Source organism: Lemur catta, chromosome 18, assembly GCF_020740605.2.
Source record: "Lemur catta isolate mLemCat1 chromosome 18, mLemCat1.pri, whole genome shotgun sequence".
Classification (NCBI taxonomy): domain Eukaryota; kingdom Metazoa; phylum Chordata; class Mammalia; order Primates; family Lemuridae; genus Lemur; species Lemur catta.
This window is the reverse complement of record NC_059145.1, coordinates 47953982-47974074: the sequence shown is the minus strand read 5'-3', so window position 1 is coordinate 47974074 and position 20093 is coordinate 47953982.

Sequence of the window (20093 nt, the reverse complement as noted above, 5' to 3'; positions counted from 1 at the left end):
GAACATGTTGAGGGGAATTCTTCCCAGTGGAAACCATGAGTGGGAGAAAAACACCCTCCCCCCCAGCAATAACCCTCTCAATTCCATCATGTAGACATGAGTAATGTGGCAGCTGAGGGAACCAGTGACCCAGCTAAGTGACTCCAAGGGTGGGGAAGGTTGGCTGGAGGACAGTGTCCAAGGTGACTGGAACCAGCCATGCTCAGGACCACCGGGGAAGTGCCCCAAACACCACCAGAAGGTTTTGGTTTAGGATCCAATGAGGTTCGAATGTGTAGCTACACTTCCAGGAAATGCTCCTAAGAAAAACCCTGCCCCAGGGTTTATTACAAACACACACCCAAATGCACATATCACCTATTTAAATGGAAAGGACGCATCTCCCTTTTACGTATGCTTATGACATTAACACAACAAATTCACACTCTTAGTGGAGAGAGTCTCAGGAATAGTTCTGTCCGGGCTTTGTTGTTGAACTATCATCCATGAGTCAGATAAGTTTCAGCATAAGAGAAATCAAGAAATAAAAATAAAAAAATAAACTGAAATTACTGTGGAAAAATATGTAAACACTAGAGAGAAAACATTACTGTCTAGTATTATTCTACATTAGATTCTAAAAACATAGTTAAGAATTTAAAGTAGCAAATTTTATAGGAAGTCTCACTATTTTACAGAAACCTGGCATTCTCTACCCAATGGACAATTAGATATTATTCTTCACAGTGATGATACAGTAACTGGAATGGAAAAGAGTTGAAATATAAATATATTTCATTCTGATACTCCTTAGAGTAGTAACATTTTTCTTTGTTGAAATATACACTGAAGATTTACATTCCAAGACAACAAAAGAGGATAAAAAGACAAAGAATATTAAAAACCAATTTAGTAAGGTTTAAAATGTGCCTTGTTTGGAGTTTCATTGATTTTTTTTGTTCTTTAAAACAAGGCTTTTTTATTTTCAAATATGACATGTGCATTGTTCAGCCACACCAAAGAGCAGGACGATTTGTTGCCAACCGTGTCATCAATTCTGTTTTAATCTTCCCTGGGTACTGGAGTAAAACATGCTGAGCTGTAGATTTCCTTTGCTGTGGCAGGAGAAAATTTACTAAGCACTGTTGCTCCCTTTCCTGCCGGTTTCAGACCCACCTTCCCTTGCGCACACACCCCTTCTGCAGCCGGGATGCAGCCCTGTGTCTGGGAACCGTGGTGTGTTACAGTGTGTGCTCCATTGATTAACCATGAAAACGGTAATGGAACTGCCATTGATCCCTGAAATGACTCCTCCAAAATCCGTCAGGACATCCGCAGGGTCACTACTCATGTTCCCTCATGAGGACAAGCTTCAAGCTACCTGGCTGCTTGCTAACTGCCATCCGCAATGAACTGTTTACCTTTCCATTACCAGCTGAACAACTGCCGCCACAGTGGGGTGTATGGAAAATAGATAAAGAAGCTTCCAAACTTCACAAGTGTAGAAAGAGCAGTTTGCAAGACCAAGTTTGGGAATTTTCCGTCTGGAAAATAACTCTCCTGTATGACAGGGAGTATGAAGTGACACCGCCTTGCATTCTGAAGTTCCAGAATTTACCAATAAAAGATCTGGCTGCTTCTTAACATCACTTTTTATTTCTCAAAGCAATTTCATATTTCCATTACTTGCTTATTTCTCAAGGTTTTATAAAGTGTTCTGCCTAAGAATGAGGGAAATCATGATGAAGTCATGACTAAGCAATATTAAATGGCTATTTGAGTGCCACTAAAGGCAAGACTCTAAGTCAGCTCTCCTGCCCACCCATCTTCTACCCATCCACTCATCCATCCACCCATCTACCCATCTACTCATCCACCCATCCAACCATCCACCCATCCACCCATCCATCTATCCACCTATCCATCCATCCATCCAGTTACAATGATGTATATATTTTTTATTTTCCTATTATTTCAATCAAATTCAGGGAGTTTAAAGCAACAGCAAAATTTATGTGTGGTCTAGAGAAATTCAGGAAAAAAGCCTCATCTGAACACAGAATATATGTGCATCACCACGTCTCTCTACCACAAGGTGAAATTACTTTGAGCATGGAGAGAAGTAGAGTTTATTCCTTTTGAAAGAGAAACATGTTTAGAGTGAAGCCTTTTGAGAAAAGGAGGACCGAAATTTGTTATGTTTTTAAAATAACACTCTAATACATAAGACCCGGGCAGAGTGGGGAAGTCACATGAGTCAGTGCCAGCCCCAGGACAGACTACAGGGTCAGGGTTAAAGTTAGGGTTAGGGTTAGGGTTGGGGCAATTGCTCCCTCACAGCAATGAAAAGGGGGTTAACAGACCCTGCTTCACTCTGAGGCAGAATCCAAGAAAGCCATTTATGACACCAAGCACTCTCTGGCCACATCACGGCTGACAGCTTCAGGGTTGTTACTCACAAAAGAACAACAGAGATCCATCCGTGTGAGTAATGCATCTTGGTGCGAGGCTGCCACGCATACTCGTTCACTGACCTGTGTCCATTCCTCCACTCCCTCCTGCATCCCAAGGGCTCGGTGCACTTTCTTGTCTTCCCATAGACGCAAACACTGGCCCAGCCACTGACCCCAGAAGGTGCTTGTAGTGGGGTCATAGGTGCTTTGTTTGGGATGGTGAGAGGAGAGAGACGCATCCCCATGCAGGAGAGTGAGCACGTTGAGGGAAGCTACTGGAAACAGTACAGACCCAGCAGGTGACTTGATGGGGCCGGGGCCAGGGTGGGCTGCCAGGTGCAGGACAGAAAAGACAGCTGGGCAGGGCCATGCTCCAGGGTGTAAGCCAGGCCAGCATGGGCATGGAAACCTAGAGAACCCCAGGCAGGGGAGCTCCAGGGCTAATTTTCTTATATCCCTCCGGGGGTGTGCTTGGAACCTGGTAAATTCAGCCAGAGCAGCCAGACCTGCTGTGTCTACAGCAGAGGTGGCCTTAATGCCTCTTTCTTCTATGTCCAAAAGGTCCTGGCACTCCCTTCAAACAGATGATCAGATAGAATTCTGTTAGGTTCCATTGCTCCTTATCATTGGTCTTTGGAGCTCAGAGTAAGTTGTCCTTGGCTAGGTTATGGTGGCTGCTTACAAACTGACTTTGTGCAGGATTCTTCACAGGGGTAGGGCAGGCCCTGGGTCCCTGCCATGACTGCCCAGCCATGCACCTGGGTCCCCTGGGATGCCTGTCTCCACCTCCACCTGACACCCAGGAGACACCAGTGTGGTCCCGGCCATCTGCTCTCCACCCGTGTTAGCAGAGGCTGAACAGCTAGGATGCCTATCCTTCTGGTTGCCAAATAAAAATAACAACAAGCCGGGACTGGGGACACATAAGTTGCACATCTACAGATGATCAGTTATACTTAAACAAAGCAATTAGATCATGCTACTTTCCAATAAAAGTGCAAAATGAGCTTTTTCCAGAAAAAGGAAAGTCATGGTGACTCATATTTTCATGTTGAAAACAGAAGGATCACCATATGGGAAAAAGGTCAGATCTAGTTGCCATGTGTTCAAGTAATATATGTCAAATAAATTAATGTCTCAGTAAATATGGATCCACTGGGTTGGGCGAACACCCTGTAGTCACTATAACAACCACACTCAAGATTAAGAAGCAGTAGTAGATGAAATCTCATGTTTTATAATAAATATTACTTATTTAAAGAATGACATTTTAGAAAAAGTAAACCTCTATAAATTCCGCCCCCAGCCTAGCAAGCACAGTGACTCATTGAAGGCTGACAGTTGACACTGCATCATGTTCTCTCGGCGGCTCAGACACTAAAACAGAACTTCATGTACACAGACGTTCTGATGCCCTCACTTTTGGTTTGTAAGGAGATACTTTTACCTGAATTTTTAAAATATGTTTGAAGATTGACAATATAATATTAAATCCAACATTAAGTATTAAATAGTACTTCATGTTTTCTTGTGCCAGTGTCCAAATGTTGCCCGTGGATGGGAGAGTTGGAAAGAAACATAGAGTCTCCTTCCTCCAGTCCCCACGCGGTGGGCTCCCAGTCCACGGTGGGCCAAAAGATGGCAAGGCGGAGTTTCCTTCATTTCTGAAAATATGAGGTTCAAGTTGCTCATCTAATTTAAATCAGTGATAATTATAAAATGTGTTTTGCATAGAAATGATTATACTTCAATAATGCAGTGTATGCTTGGAATGAAATGACTAAAATTTGAGCTTGGCTACCAGTAGTGAATGTTTTTATCCTTTAAATCAGCCTATTTGTTCAGTATCAGCATTAGTAGTATATACATATATATATATATATATATATGTATATATGTGTATATATATATATATATATACATACACACACATACATACACACACGCACACACCTCAGTGTAGGAATATGTTACACATGCAGACACACATGCACACATCCCACACATGTATACTAGTAAGGGAATACACACGTACATCCTTACATGGGACATGTATAAAATATTTCCAAAATCCATCCTCCCTGGGATCCTAAACCAAACTGTGCGGCTCTTGTCTGAGTTGCACAGGATGCTTGGCTTCGTCTTGGCCAACCCTGTGCTTTCTTCAGGGCAGAGGATTGAAGAGCCTGTGCCCTTGTGGCTTTTCCAGTGGAGATGGGGTGTGAATCTAGAAGTCCCTCAAGAGACCTTCTGCCGTACTCAGGCCTCTCCTTCGATTCAGACACCAAACAAGCCTGGGCTGGTCCTGTGCCCCTTAAGCACTGTGGGAACCCACATTTGGAGCAGGTGACCGCCGTCCAGAACCAGCAGGGCTCTGTCCCCCCGGGTCCTCACGGGGCCAGTGGCCACCAAGGCAGACCACAGGGCAGAGACACAAATAACAGAGACGTCCCAGCCTAGACACACACGTGAACAAGGTGGGAAATTACTGAAGAAAATTACAAAAAGAAACTGCAAACAAGAGTAGAACATTTATAGATCAAACCTGGAAATATGTGTGCTATAAAATTATCAGGTAAAAATGTGCTAAATTGTACCTGGTTAACAGGAAAATCTTCCTGAAAGAGCAAGAGAATTTTGTTCTATCAAGAGACATCTATAATCCTCCTCAGCTAGTTCTAAGAGGAATGAGGAAAAAAATAAAAGTAAAATCAATTTTATTTTAAAATTCATTACATAATCATATGCCAAAAATAATTTCTCCCCCATAATATTTGAAATATATATTTGCAAAGCAAAAATAATAGAGATGAAACGTATGTGTACTTTATAAAGATTATTTAATGAAGGAATTTTCTAGAGAAAATGAAATAATAAAGTATAAAAACTTAAAGATATTTCTTAAAAATTACTTAGAATACAAGTTCAATTTTTATCAAACTTCAAGACATTTAATATCCTCACTTTTAAAGTGCTTTCCCAGTGGCATCAGTTTTAATGATTTATATAATTTGAAGTGGTTATTTTCCATACTTCATTACTTCCCCCCAAATGATCATTGATTTAATAATTACTTGATATTTTAAAGCCTGAAGACACAGTGTCCTTGAAAATGTTTTAAATGTCTTGTTCTAAGCAAAAATAAATTACATGAACTAAGAGATGATTTATTTTTTCAACAAAGATAAAGATCATTTTATTTTATCTGAATTAAAACTGTTTAGTAATACATCTTATTGAAGAACTCAACATATAGCTTGTTAACAGGCAGTAAAGTAAGGCATTTCTCCATATAATATGCAAAAATTGTTGTATTTTACTAGGATGATCCAGAATTATCTGTAGACAACATTTTACCAACTGGTTTCTCTTTAGCTTCTTTCTCACTATGCTGATGTTTGACTTTTGTCTATACAAAGGCAGCTGACATTTAAATTAGAAAAGTTTGATTAATTTTGATGATTCAATTTGCCAGTGCTGTTGTCACTTAATATTTACATGTAAGTCTTGTCCTGTAGACATGCTGAAGAATTTAATCAAGCTATAGTTTATTGCACTGCACATTTTTGCAAAACTGAACTACATACAAGTAGGTGTGGTGGGAGATGTATGTTCTCTACTCTGTCACTATAACAGATGAGGTAAGTGGGGAAAATAAATTTTATGCTGAGAATTGTACACAGTTACAGTCTGAACTGACATGCATCTGATGATCACCAAGGTCTTGTGGTTTGGAATTAGTGAAAATGCCTGGGGCTCGTCTTAGGCAACACCAGTATAAAATCAATATGTCGTCTTCAGTAAAATATGTATTCCTGTTTAAGATCTGCATTTCAGAATACCTGCTTTAGAAAATTACCTTGCCGTCTCTCTTTTTTTTTTTTTTGTCTTTCTTCTTTGAATGTCTATGGTGCTTATCTTCTTGGTATGAATTTCTGATATTGTGTTAACATGAGTCAGTTTTGATAAAAAATCGTAGTGCAGCTCCCTTCCCAGGTTTTTATCTAGGAGTATTTGCCAAGTGCGCATGCCCTATGAAGCCCAGCAGGTCTCCAGCATTGCACCTGCCACCCACGCACACAAACTAATGCATAAATGATTTTACTTTGTACAAGACACATAGCTAAGGTTTTCTTCCAATGTCTTAAAATTGTGACTATTAGAATTCATCAAGTTATCTTCCAAATGGATAAAAACAACATATTGATCTCATCTTTGTATATAACCATTAGTTTTCTTTAAATCAAATTCTGTATAGTTTATAGGAAAATATATTACTAAGAAACAGAGAAAAATTCCACTCAGATGGTTTAACTTTGTTTCTTTGAAGAATCTTTGACTCCAAAATTTGACTATTTTCTCCAAGTAACTGAATATAAATTTTCTGTCAGCCTAGTGCAAATTTTGAACTAAGAAACAAGTACAAAGAGGTTTCTGTTTTCTGGCTTTTCCCCCAATTTCTTTCTTTCTTTTCTTTTTTTAAAATTTCAGAATACTATGGGGGTACAAACATTTTGGTTACATATATTGCCTTTGCATCACCCAAGCCAGAGCAATAAGCATGCCCATCTTCCAGACAGTGCGCTCACACTCCTTAGTTATGAGTTTATCCATCCCCTCCACCCGCTCCCTGCTGCCTGGCACCCAATGAATATTACTTCCATGTGAGCACCAGAGTGTTGATCAGTTAGTACCAGTTTGATGGCGAATACATGTGGTGCTTGTTTTTTCTGTTTTGTTTTGCTTTGCTTTAATATCCACAGAATGCAGTAGGATTCACACACTCTGGGCTCATTTCCGTGTCAGTAACAGGATGGATGGACAGAGTGGGGCTCCGGCTCCTGGGACAGTGAGGGACTTGATACCAGGAGGCAGCAGGCTCTCCCCAAGTGTCCACTGAGGGGAGAGCAGAGCACGTGGTGGGAAGGGCAGGCACCTGTTCCCAGGGCAATCTGAGTCTCTGTAAGGACCTGCCTCCCAACTCCTGTATGATGGAGGTGGGACCTGTTCTCTTTGGGGGCTGAGAACGTGGAGAGTGAATTGTGGCCCCACTTGCCAAAAACATTCTCTCAGCAGGTGGTCTTATTCAACCCCATGGCTTCAAATGTGTCAGTGCATTGGTGAAACCTCTAATCACTATTACATTTGGTTGTCAGTAAAAGGAACTTGGAACAAGGAACTTAAAAGGACAGAAGTTTATTTTCTCCTTGTGAAAGAATTCCAGAGACAGCATGGAGGATGGGATCGAACCCGAAGGGATGCAGAATTTCTCCGTCCAACCTCAGCATCCACCTGCATCTCCATGGAGCACAGCAAGCTGCTTGGTAGGTGATCAATAAACCTAATGTTTGTTGAATGAGTTAAAGTTTTAACACTGCAGAGTCAGAGGTAGGTGCTGTAGAGCTGAATGTTAGCTCTGCCTCTATCTCAGCACACGACACGGCCAATGTCACTTCATCTCTGCAGATCAACTCATTTTTCTGTAGTTTTCTGTGAAGGTCGGATGATGGTGGGTATGTGGAGTGGAGCGGCTGGTAACACTGAGGTCTCCTGACTCTGAAAATTTATTTTCACTTCACACCCTCCCTTTCAAATTCACCTTTAACCCTTGATCCATGAGACCACCTGCTGATGGTATACTTCTCAAATGTGGCATCATTGCTGTGTTTCAATAAATCCTAATAAATAAATATACTTGACTCCTGAGATAGAATGAGGTTAAAAAGGAGAAAACAGAGTGAGAGTGAAAGCCATTCCTCACAACCTCGGGCCTACGTCTGCTCCGACTACCACACTGACACCCTGGAGCCCGATCTCCCCAAGATATGCAAGAGAACTTAACTGGGACTGTATTACCTTTCAGATAGAATGATTTTTAAATATATATATTTTTCTTCAATTTCTCCTCCTATCCATTAATGCATATATTCTCTGGGAATACATTCTTTTAAGAAGCTATAGTCTGCTTATAACACAAAATTATTTGACACAATAAATAATAATATAATTTGGAATATTTAATTATGCTAAACATTAAAGTTCCTCACCTCTCTGAAGAATGAATTTATAAATTTATTTAAAATTGTGTGTATTCTTTTATAATAGAATAGAACGTTGTGAAAATGGTTTTAACCTCTTTTTAAAAAAAGGAAATCAACAGTTTCCTAGATATTGTTCCAAGAATATAATAAAAATTTCACTGTCTTAAAACAAACACAAGATTATTGGAGGACTAAAACCTTATTAAATATGGGAGCATGAGAGTTACCAAGTAACTTTAATAAAGCATTTTGATTCTTTGCATTTTGAATCAAAATTAATAATAATATATGCATTTTTTTAGTCTTTCCCACTTTGCACTATCTTTTCGCATCATTTCTCAAGATGTGTTATTGATGACACCATCAGGGATAATGTACATATGTACACACATGTAGGCAACTAACATACAAGTGTTTTATGTAAAGGGTGTATAAATACATATCTCTTCCTGCCATATCTTCAGTTCTTCCTCACTTATTGTACATTTTACATGTTTGTCACTTATATAATATTGGGTAGGATCAAAAACTGTTTTAAACTTTCTATTATTATTATTGGTTTTTTGAAATTAAGTTTGCTACTGGCTCCCATATGCAGTCTTCCCAGGCATGTAAAAACCCACATGGACAGGACTGGGAATCCAGGCCGAGCTTGAGCCAGGGCCCCTCCACCACCTGTGCCACCCCACACACAGCCTGGGGAGCTCTGGGTTCACAGGGAAGCACGTTCTCTGCTCACTGTTCTTTATAATCCCACCCTTAGGACTTAATCCTTTCAACTTAAAGTGTTAGCCCTGATAAAAGCCAAGCAAACAAAAATAGTATTAATAAATAAATAATGCCACTGTGAGCAGTGAGAAGTCCATTCTAACCAAGGAAAGTGATGGCTGGAGAGATGGGAGGTATCATTTCACTGGCAAAAAATGAAACCATGTGTATAAATTTTCATTCACCTCTGTGCTCACCCTTCACATTGAATGTTCCTATTGCTAGACTTCAGTGGATGTTTTCTATGATACTTATAAGGAAGTTTCAAATATTTAAATCATATTAAACTATTCTCAGTTAGTCACTGTGTCACCAGACTGCCCGAATAATTAGGAAGCACGATGTGGACAGAAAAGACCCTTGACTGGAACTCGGGGAACCTGGGTTCTAGGATTAACCCACTTACTTGTTACAGAATGCTGGGAAATTGCTCTGTCAATTGCTCTGTGTTTTAAAGCATTTCTTAACAATGAAGTGAAAAGAATGGAATAGATTTGGGTTCTAAATCTGGTGTCCCCAGACTCAGAAAATTTTGTGTAAAACTTTGCATATGTGTATATGTGAGCATGCATATTTTTTCTAGAAAGACGTTCACATCTTGCACAAGATTTTCCCAGGGACTTTGGCCTATATGAATTAAGGACTTGAATGACCTCAAAGTACATTTTGTATACTTTAGGAGAAAACTGGATAGTTGTAGAAACTTGGTATCATGTTATTAGTAAATGACAGAAAACTTTAAACCTACTATCAAATACCAGTTTAAAGAATAATAACAATAAAATAGGAGAATTATTTGTGACATATCTGAAAATTAACATAGTAATAACTACATAGATAGCTCTTACAAACCAAAAAAAAAAAAAAAAAGAACCTCGTAACAAAAAGAATCAGCAAAGTTTGTGAAGAGACAATTGAAAAAGGAGGAAATATGCACCAGGTGAAGAAAGGATGAAATTCACAAGAAACTTATAAAATGCAAATTAAAACATTAATAATTTTATCTGAATAAAGTTGATAAAATATTATAAACCTCATAGGGTTATTATAGTGAATATTAAATGAAAAGTGTATTTGGAGGATCGCAGGAAAAAGCAGACAGTAACAGAGACCTTAACTGCGTTACAGACGTATGAAACACCCTCCCTGAAGGGCTGGGGACAGGTCTGACCTCAGTGGATTTGAAAATGAGCACTGTCCCTAGGACTAAGGGAAAAGGGGGTTGCACTTAATATCGTTGTTTAGTGGGTAAAGTTGTCCCCACCGGGTACAGGCTAACGATTCAGATGCTGCTCCACATGGACACAGGAAGTGAACAGTTAAGTAAACAGATGGTACCTGGTAAGAGCCAAGTTTCTTTTTTAATTAATTAATAAATTAATTTTTTTAATCGAGTGCAACACGATGTTTTGAAATACGTATACATTGTGTGTATGTATGTGTGCCTCCGTGTGCATGTGTGTCATGTATGGGGGGGCGTGTGTGTACACGCCGGCTGCGTGCCTGCGTGTGCCAGCAGCCGTGGGAGAGGGAGAAGGCTGGGGAAGGGCGATGCTCCGTGCCTGTGCATGTGAGATGCCGCTGTGCAGCTCCACGCATCATTTTCCACTTGCAACAGCAGGGCTGCTGACTTAAGTCGTGACTTTGACGGGAAGGCATTGGGAGAGACAGGAAAGGAGCTGTTTTAAATGTTTACCTCAGAATATTAGCATTAAGAGTGATTTTAATTTTCTTTGTTTTTCCAAGTGCCCTTCAATTAACAGGAGGTGTTTTAATGGTCAAAAGACAACAGGAAGCGTCCGTTTCCAGAGGAGCCGTGGGTTGGCGCACTCCCATCCTGAGTCCGCCGCAGGGTGGGCGGCAGCGGACCACAGCTCTCTATTTTGGTGACAGGCCACCACCACGTTGCCCAGATTCAAAGGAGTATTGAGATTAAGGGAAACATTTGAATGCAACTTACTCCTTTTTATTCAAAATGATCTATTCTTTCCTATGTTTTAGATGATCAGCTGCTTCATTTAAATGACTTGCTAGAAACAAGTCTTTTAATGAAAACCCCATTCTGCTTTTTCATAACTTCTGACTTGAGTGAGTTCAGCACTGGGCTCAGAAAGATATTAATTTAAAAAGAGAAAAAAGACAGGGCATAATGAGCTGTAAAAAGACTGTACATCTGGAAAGAATAACAGTGAAGGTTACTTAATATAAGGCCAATTATTTGACTGGCACTTGGATCTTGCCTTTTGCAGTAACTTCAACAGGAAAAAAAATCAACATAGTTTCTTTACAATATATACAGCGTGTACAGGATGCAGGACAATGATCCTCAAGCTAGGATATCTCCAAACACACACATAATCTACAGTCTTTAGGCAACTTAAAATCTGTCTGTGCCCCATCTGTACAGCTACAAATGGGAGGGGGAGTGATTGTATCTATGTATCATCACCAAGTGGTTAAAAGAGTATCTGGCACAAGTAAATATTAACTACTGTTATCGCTAATGGTATTAATAATGTTGTCATTGCATTGGACATCAGGAAAACTTTGGCAATGTAACACAGTAAATAAACTAGGAAATGAATACATTATAATGTTACCTAAAATACATTTATAATTCCTCTTAAAAGGTATGTACTATAATTATACAAAATATATTGTTTGGAGAACTCTGGGCAGATATATGAAAGAGAATGTCTCTTCTTCAGGGCAATCCTGAGCAGTGACAGGGAGGGGCTGACATATCCCAGGGCGCTATGATGACAAAACTAAAATTTGTTCCCTGAACGAACCTGAAAAAGCAGGAATCATACCTTGGATTTCAATGAAACTCAGGTGCATTATTATCGACAGGAAAAAATATTGCCAACAGAAGGGTGAAATGGCCGGGTGGTGGCACTTAGCAGCTAGAGGGCAGGTGGGTGTGGTAACTTCACTACGGCAGGGTGGGAAGGGGGCTGGTCCGCACAGAGTTGTGGGGCTGGGTAACTGAACATGGTGTTTCTGGGGGCAAAACAGACGGGCAATGATGAGCTACCTGTCATTCTGCACCAGCAGAAGACACCGAGTGGAAGATGAGTGGGAAATGGAGACCAGTCACCCCAATAGCGTCATTGCTCCGCCAGTTTCCTGACCTGAGTCAGTTCCGAGACCTGGAAACCCCAGTGGAGGAGGAGTGGGACCCCACAGAAGTCACAGGGACCCTGCAGGGAGACGGCAGACTGCCGCACACTCCAGCGCGGGTGCCCCGACTGCTGCCACCGTGCCAGAGTCCACCATGTGTGCTAGAACTAATGATCACGGCCCCCGTTACCCGGCATGTGGCTGCAGATTGGGTGGCAATCTTGGTTTCCATTTCGCTAAGAGGGTCAGAAACAATTTACATGGAACAGTCAAGTGGAACATAGAATAACATGTATGTCATGTTATATGCCTCATGGTTATGGTGACATCCTTGCCCCCTTTCATAATATTGTCCAAAGAGCCCTGGGCCACCTGAGCATCCCTCAGCACAGCACATCAAGCCACTGTAGTGATGACGTCAAGCAGGGCAGATGGGATGCCCAGGAAGCTGCGAACACCTCGGAGCCCTCAATAGGACACATGAGCTTCGGAAGGTGGCAACTCAGCCCTGCACAGACCCAGGGACTGCCCCCTCAGCCAGGTCCCTAGAGGGCCAGTGGTCAGGGCACATGGGGGTGCCCTGTCTCAGTAAAGGGAAACTGTGGCATCGTGCACCCCTCACATCCCAGAAGGAAGCACGGTGTCCAGCAGGTCTCTTTGGATCCCAGAAGCTCCACACCTGGGAGCACAATTCAAACCATGCACTGGGAGACTGGAAAAGCCGTTGTCACCTCTGAGTGGGGCTCAGAGCGGGAACAGGCTCTGCAGCAGGTGTAGGCTGTGGTGACCTAGAGGACCTGTGGTATCAGTGGTGGCAAGAGATATCCTGTGGGGTTTGGGGAGGAGCTCAGTGGCAGGGTCACAATGCAGAGTCCTAGAATCCTGGAGCAAAGCCATGGAGATCAGAGAATCACAATCTCTTGCAGATGAATGCGTGGACTGCAACCAGCCCTGGGAGAGACGGCGCCCACGGTGGCCATGATCCAACGACCTACACTGCTCATCATGAGCGGGGGTGTGCTGTGCCCTGCAACCGGCCCTCCTGGGCCCACACGGTGTGTCTGGCCTGTGCCAGTGGCACACTTAGGCCATGCAGACTACAGGCCACCTGCCAGGACAACTCCAGGGCATTGTCCCGGCTGCTCTGCTTCCTCAGTTTATATCTGGGGCCTCACGGGGGATCCCCAATAGCAAGCAACGGGATGACTGTAAGCCTGGCTTGCGACTACTTAGCCTCCTATTTCTCTGACACGGAACCTCAGCATATCCCAGTCTGAGTCTCTTTATGGCTTTGTTTGAGGACTGTCACCTACCCTATTTCCCAAAAGCGTTCAAATGTCAGACATCATGCATGTGACAGGTACACAATGAGCCTGAAGTAGATGCACCCAGGAAACAGAAGCCATCGCTTCTGGCTCATTTTTAAAACAAATCTATCTCTAAAACCTCCAAGCAGGTGCTAAGAAAATTATCACCAGTACCTAAAAATCTTCTTGTAGGAGATATTCATCAACAGTAACAGCCCTCAAGGTGACAAGAACAAGGGGAGACTTTGTGTGACGAGCTCCTCATTTAGGGACCACCCTGTTACTTGAAAATGATCTTCAGTTGGCGTCCAACACTGTATCAGTTAAAAGAAAAACCATGAAAGCCAAGTTCAGAATCATCTAGAGAATATTTTAAATATGAAAAAAAAGAAAGCTTGGCTGTTTTGACAGCTATTCTTTTTAAAATGTCAGCAAACATCACTGTTCCGAGCACCAGTTTCTAGTCATCCTTTAGGGTGGAGAGAGACAATGACAAATTAAACTGAGGGCAAAAGAGAGAGATTCTCAAATTCTCTTTGTATCAGCAGGAGTTGAAAAAGAAATATCTCCACATTGTCAAATGGAGAATTGGAGACAGAATTTCTGTGAACTCTAGCCAAGGTGGGCACACATCTTTCCACGTTTTTTCCGGCAACTTCCATGGGAGTGTAAAAGGTGCAGTGAGGATCCACAGAGGTCACATATCTCCTTTCTTCCAACTGGTCATCTCTCCTCCTGGCCTTGTAGGAAGCAAACCTGCAGTTGTTCCCCCCCAACTCACATCGTCCTGCACGAGCTGCTCCGAATGCTTTCAGACCACCACAAGGCACACACGGTGATATTAATATTTGCTTAAAAAATAGCTACCTTAAAGAAATGTCAACACATGCACAGAGTGGTGAGAATGGAATTCGAAAGTGCAAAGAGGTTAGGACGAGGGATAACTCAGAACAAAACAGGGCCACCCACCATAAGAACTGTCCTTGAATGTTTCTAAAATTGAACTAATTTGGGGTGTGAACAGACTCAAAATTTTGCATTTTAGCTGTTCAATTAATAGTCTGGGATCCATTACAGTACTGCCTATCTCTTAGACAATTTGGGGGAAAATCTCTGTTCTTTGTAACCCACTTTTAGAAAGCCTTAACGTTACAGGTCAAATGCAAAGCTCCAACTCCAAATACTCACAGCTTCAACCAAAGACGTCACTGCCTACCTAACCTGGTGTAATTAATCCCTTCACCTTTCCCCGTCTACACAGTACAGTATAACTATGGGTTGTCCAACATCTCCTGACTTCCATAGGTGAGTAATTATTATGATAATGAACAGTTAGGAAAATTACCAGAACAGACCTATAGTGCATTACAAAAAGAGAAGGTGCTCTTTTGCTGTGCATTTAGTTTTATGTGTGTATGTGTGTGTGTGTGTGCATGCACAGGGATATGTGTGTCCATGCATGTGTGGATGTAACATGCATATCTGTGCCCCATATTAAAGAAACAGATTTGGGTTGCTTTCTTCCAAATCTGAGCTCCTAAGGGTCTTGCATATTCAGAGAGAAGATTGCATCTGTTTGAATCTCTGTCAGATAAACAAATATTTAAATGTAAGCAATATTGGAAAGATTGCTTTAAGCACTGAAGCATAGCATAGCATTTAGGAGGCAAACAGTCGGCCGGAGTCGATGGAACTGACTACAGATGACTGGGGCAGGCGGCTTGTGGGGGTGGAGGCACACACATCCCTGAGGCTTCTGTAGACTGCGGCTCGCTGACTTGCAGAGTTCACCTGGGAGATAACTGAGGGAAGGTGACTTCGCCAATGCATACCAGCGCTCGGTAGCTGGTGCTCAAAGTCAAGTGTTTTGCCAGGTCATAGGCCAGCCACTGGCTCTCCTGTGAGCACTTTCCTTCCACCTATTTTCTTGGTACTATGGGCTGATTTTCTATTTAAAGCAAATGCTGATGGACTATACTTCTTTCACATTAATAACTCCAACCTCATTTATTTTCAGACTCAATGATGCAAAGATGAGACAGTTAATAAATAGGAATCTTATTTTGAAACTTTTCAACTAAAAATAAGAATGTAAAAACTGGAAGACAGATAAATTTTTTAAAAACCTTGTGTTCTCATTCTTTTTCACTGTACATTTACTGCTATAAACTTCCTTGTTGACATTTCTCTCACAATATCCTGTATACTTCAGTATCTTGTGCTTTCATTTTGTTTGTCTCAAGGTATTTTCTAATTTTCCTTGTGATTTCTCCTTTGGTCCACTTTTTAGTTTCGTGTTTACTTTCACATATTTTTGAATATTCCAGTTTTTTCTTTCTGCTATTGATCAACATAACGCTTTATATGATATTAATCTTTCTAAATTTATTAAGACTTGTCTAGAACCTAAATACAGTATATCCTCGAAAAGTTCCCATGTGCACTTGAGAAAAACCTATTCTCCTGTCACTCGGTGGCTTTTTCTGTGTCTGTCAGAACCAAGCGTCCATCGGGTTGCTCCTCTACTTTCTGTATCTCCTGTTCAGTTGTCTTATTCATTGCTGGACCCACGTGCGTTTTTAAGTTCTCCTATTATTGTAGAGTTGTCTATTTCTCCTTTACAATTATGTTAATGTCTGCTTTATATACCTTGAATCTCTGACATTTGGTGCATATAGATTTATAATTATCTTATTGCTGTACTGAAACTTTTATTACTATATAATGTCCTTCTTTGTCCCTTGTATGAATTTTGACTTAAAGTCTCTTTTGTCTGACACTGGCTTCCTAGTGCATATAAAAATTATGTTTATACTGCACTATAGTCAATAAAGTGTGAACTAGCATTATATTTAAAAAATGTACATACCTTAATTTAAAAATATTTTATTGATTTTAAAAAAAAAGGCTGATACAGTGAGCACATGGTGTTGGAAAAATGGCACCAACAGACTTGCTGGACACGGAGTTGCCCCAAACCTTCAATTTGTAAAAACCACAGGATCTGTGGCTTCGTTACAGTGAAGTGCACTAAAAACCAGGTTTCCCTGCACTTGGCCTGCGTAAGAGTCAATAAATGTAGCTGTTACTCTTACCAAGATGAGGTTTCTGCCCTCATGAACTTTTATAAGTAGACTATGGGCATTAACCAAATAATTATGAATGTAATGAAGGCTTCAAAAGGAGAAACTGAGTGCTGTGTCATCAGGGGACAGTGTAGGGTTCAAGAGGACCCCAAATAACCTTTCTCTGCCCTTGTTTGAGTCTGTTGTTCAACAAGCAAAACAGCAGCTGAGAGTCTGACACTGATAAATCAACATGGAAAACATGTCTCCTCTTTGTTTGCAAGTGCACCCCCGAATGATGAATCCGAGAACAGACAGTCCTGTTCAACCCACCTCAGGCCCCAGTGCCAGGCAGGCAGCTGCGCGAGCTCCTCCCACTGCGGCTCCTCCCTCGGAAGAGAGGAAAGGGCCGCATCCGCCTGCGCGTTCCCCCCACACTCACCAAGTAGATACTCCTCACCCAGAAGGAAGTGAGGAAGAGAGTGGAGAAAAGCCCGGAGTGTTAGCCTCAAGGTTTTGCAGGACTCTCAGGAGTAGGGAGAACAACTCCCCAATGTTCCTGTTGGTTCACTTAATTCCTTTCTCTTAGCCATTAAGTGGATCCATGAAAGAATGTATATACAGCAAATGGTTCTGGTCTTAGCTCCCGGAACACAGTTGTCTGAAGTCTCTAGACTGCGACCATAGAGTAAAATGGGAAAGTCCTACCAAGAGGTTAACTGGGCGCTATGTCATCATGTCTGGGGGGGATGTGTGGTTGATAGTAGGCGCTGCCGAGTGACAAGGGTCCTCCCCCTCGCAGGCGGCACCTGCGGTTTTGTGCTGCTGTGGTTTCCACCACCTCCCGCATGGAATTGCTCAGGATGAGGAGAGCTGCTTCTTAGGCCAGGGCTGTCCTTCATCTGTAACTAACTAGTCCAGAGTCAACCGGGGGGCCACAGGGCAGAGACCGACATTTGAACACGAATCTAACACTCAAATGTCCACACTTTCTTCCCTGGTTCCAAGTGTGGGATGGGATTTAGGGTCACACATCTACCCCTGATCAGCTAGACCTGGCTTTAACCATCGAAGGCAACATTCACTAACACAGGGAACATTGCGATGGTCTCACAGGTTAAAACTAGCAACTATTGTTTCGTCCCTGAAATCTAAAAGCCCTGTGATTGGGAAGACTTTTTATTTTCCTGCAGTCAGATCCCTGCCTCAGTTACCCTGCTTGGGAGAAGGTGAGCCTGTGTGATCCAACGTCAGCACTCTCACCAGGCCCACCCCCACGTTGGCGTAAGGCTACTGGGGTCACTCATACCTGGTCAAAGTCGCCACAAACTGCAATATTGCCCAAGGTCTGAGTTCTTCTTAGCCAGCTGCTGTGCCCCAACACCACTGCTGCAGGCCAGCTACTCGGACATGCCAATCGCTGTGAACCACAAGGTCAAAGTTCTCTGGCCCCAATAAAGCTTTAATCTCCTGGTTTTAATTTGTTTTTGAAACTTGTACTTCTCAGTGCTCCCTAACATTCTCAGCCAACGTATAAGGAAAACAATATCAGGAGTGAGGAAGAAGCCGTGTCCTCCCAGCACAGAGGGCACCACGTAAGCTGGAGGTGCTTGCGGGGAGGACGTGGCAAACTCAGTCACACGGCAGGTCCATCGACCCCTAGGTTGGAGGAGCATCTCCCACACAGAGGCTAGGTCCACCTGGTGGACCTTTAATCTATTTCTCTATTGCAGGTAGTCCCAATATATTTGTGGCATTTAATAAGCATTATCATAGCAATAAGTAGTTTAGCGATGCAATCTTGAAATGACTGGATCCTGGAATGCCATTTCAGCTTCAAGACCAATACAGAGCTCAATTGAGTGGTATTTCTGAGTTGACAAAGGAAAAATTTAATTAAAACTATAAGTGACCTTCAAATGTCAGAAGTAAATAAAACGATAACAACTGCATTTTTGACAGCTGTCACCAGCTAATGGGAATGCCATAAAAACTCATGATCAGGGAGAATCGGCACATCCCATGTGTACCAGACTCATCACCATAAATTTTGTCAGATAAGTGCTCAACCCGATAATAATCTTACATCAATGCACTGAATTAGCTTCAGCTACACTGACGGAAAGACAGGTAGGATCATCTCCATAACAATGACAACCTCCCGTGCTGACAAATAGCTGAGAGAATGGCAATCATCTGCATAAAGGAAAAGCAAAGAATTTCAGCAGAGACTATGGCAGAGCCTCACACCATTTGCATCCCCTGACCTCCTTCTTCTTCAATTTGGGAGCTTGCTCCCGCCACTCTTGGATGATTTCACACACACGTATGAGGATTAAGGAGAAGGCAGTTCTTACAGCCTTCTCCCTCTAAAGGAGAGGAGACATGTGTGTTTAGCATGTACAACGTTAGCCCTTTTAAAAGATGCTGGCATCTGCAGATGCAGACTTCAACCTCCCAGCTGACTCAGCGGGGCAGTGGCTGGCTCTGCTGCTGAGGTGTCACAGGGAGGCTCGGCAGGGGACAGGCTGCAAATTGATTTTGCCCCTTTGTTGAATACCGTAAACCCTCCCACTTCACAGTTTCCCAATTTCAAATACTCTCTGTGCATAATACCAGGCAATGCTGTAAGCAACGCTAAAGCGTGTAATAATAATGTTACAGACACACTGCCCAGAGGTGTCCCTGTCTTATAAACACTTTGGATGAATTAAATGTTTGGGGAAGACATTAAATACTTATTTTCTACCATGCGGGGGAAACAAATACTTCCTGACACTATCACTATTAAATTTCATTGTTGATGTTGAAATCTGATACATATAAGAACATTGTATCAATATAATGTGCATAATATATTTGATTATAGTCTGGAGAGGTAATATCTGGATTTGGACCCATGGCCCAATCCAGCCTCCCACCTGCTTTTAAAAGACAGAGGCAAAAAATGGTTTTTCCAATTTTAAATGGTTCTATGTGTTCCTACACAGTACTTTAGGCTTTGCCTCTTGGGCCTCAAGGCCTAAAACATTTACTATCCAGCTTTTGACTGAACGTTTTTGCTGACTTCTCTGCCTAAGAACAAAGAATTTTATGCAAACATGAAGTCAAACTCAATGTGTAAATGGTTTCAAATGTCCAGTGTGTAGGGCTGATGGTTCCTAATGTGTGCATAGAAATCTCTTAGAAAACAGACAATTGAGTCCTACCTAATACTCAAGAGATGAAAAGGATCACACCATACACAAGACGTCAAATTATGGATAAAAATATATTAACAGTAGCAATATGAAGCTAGCTTGTGATAAATGCAGTGAGCACGGATTTTCAGAGACTGGGCTGTGCAGGCAAAGACTC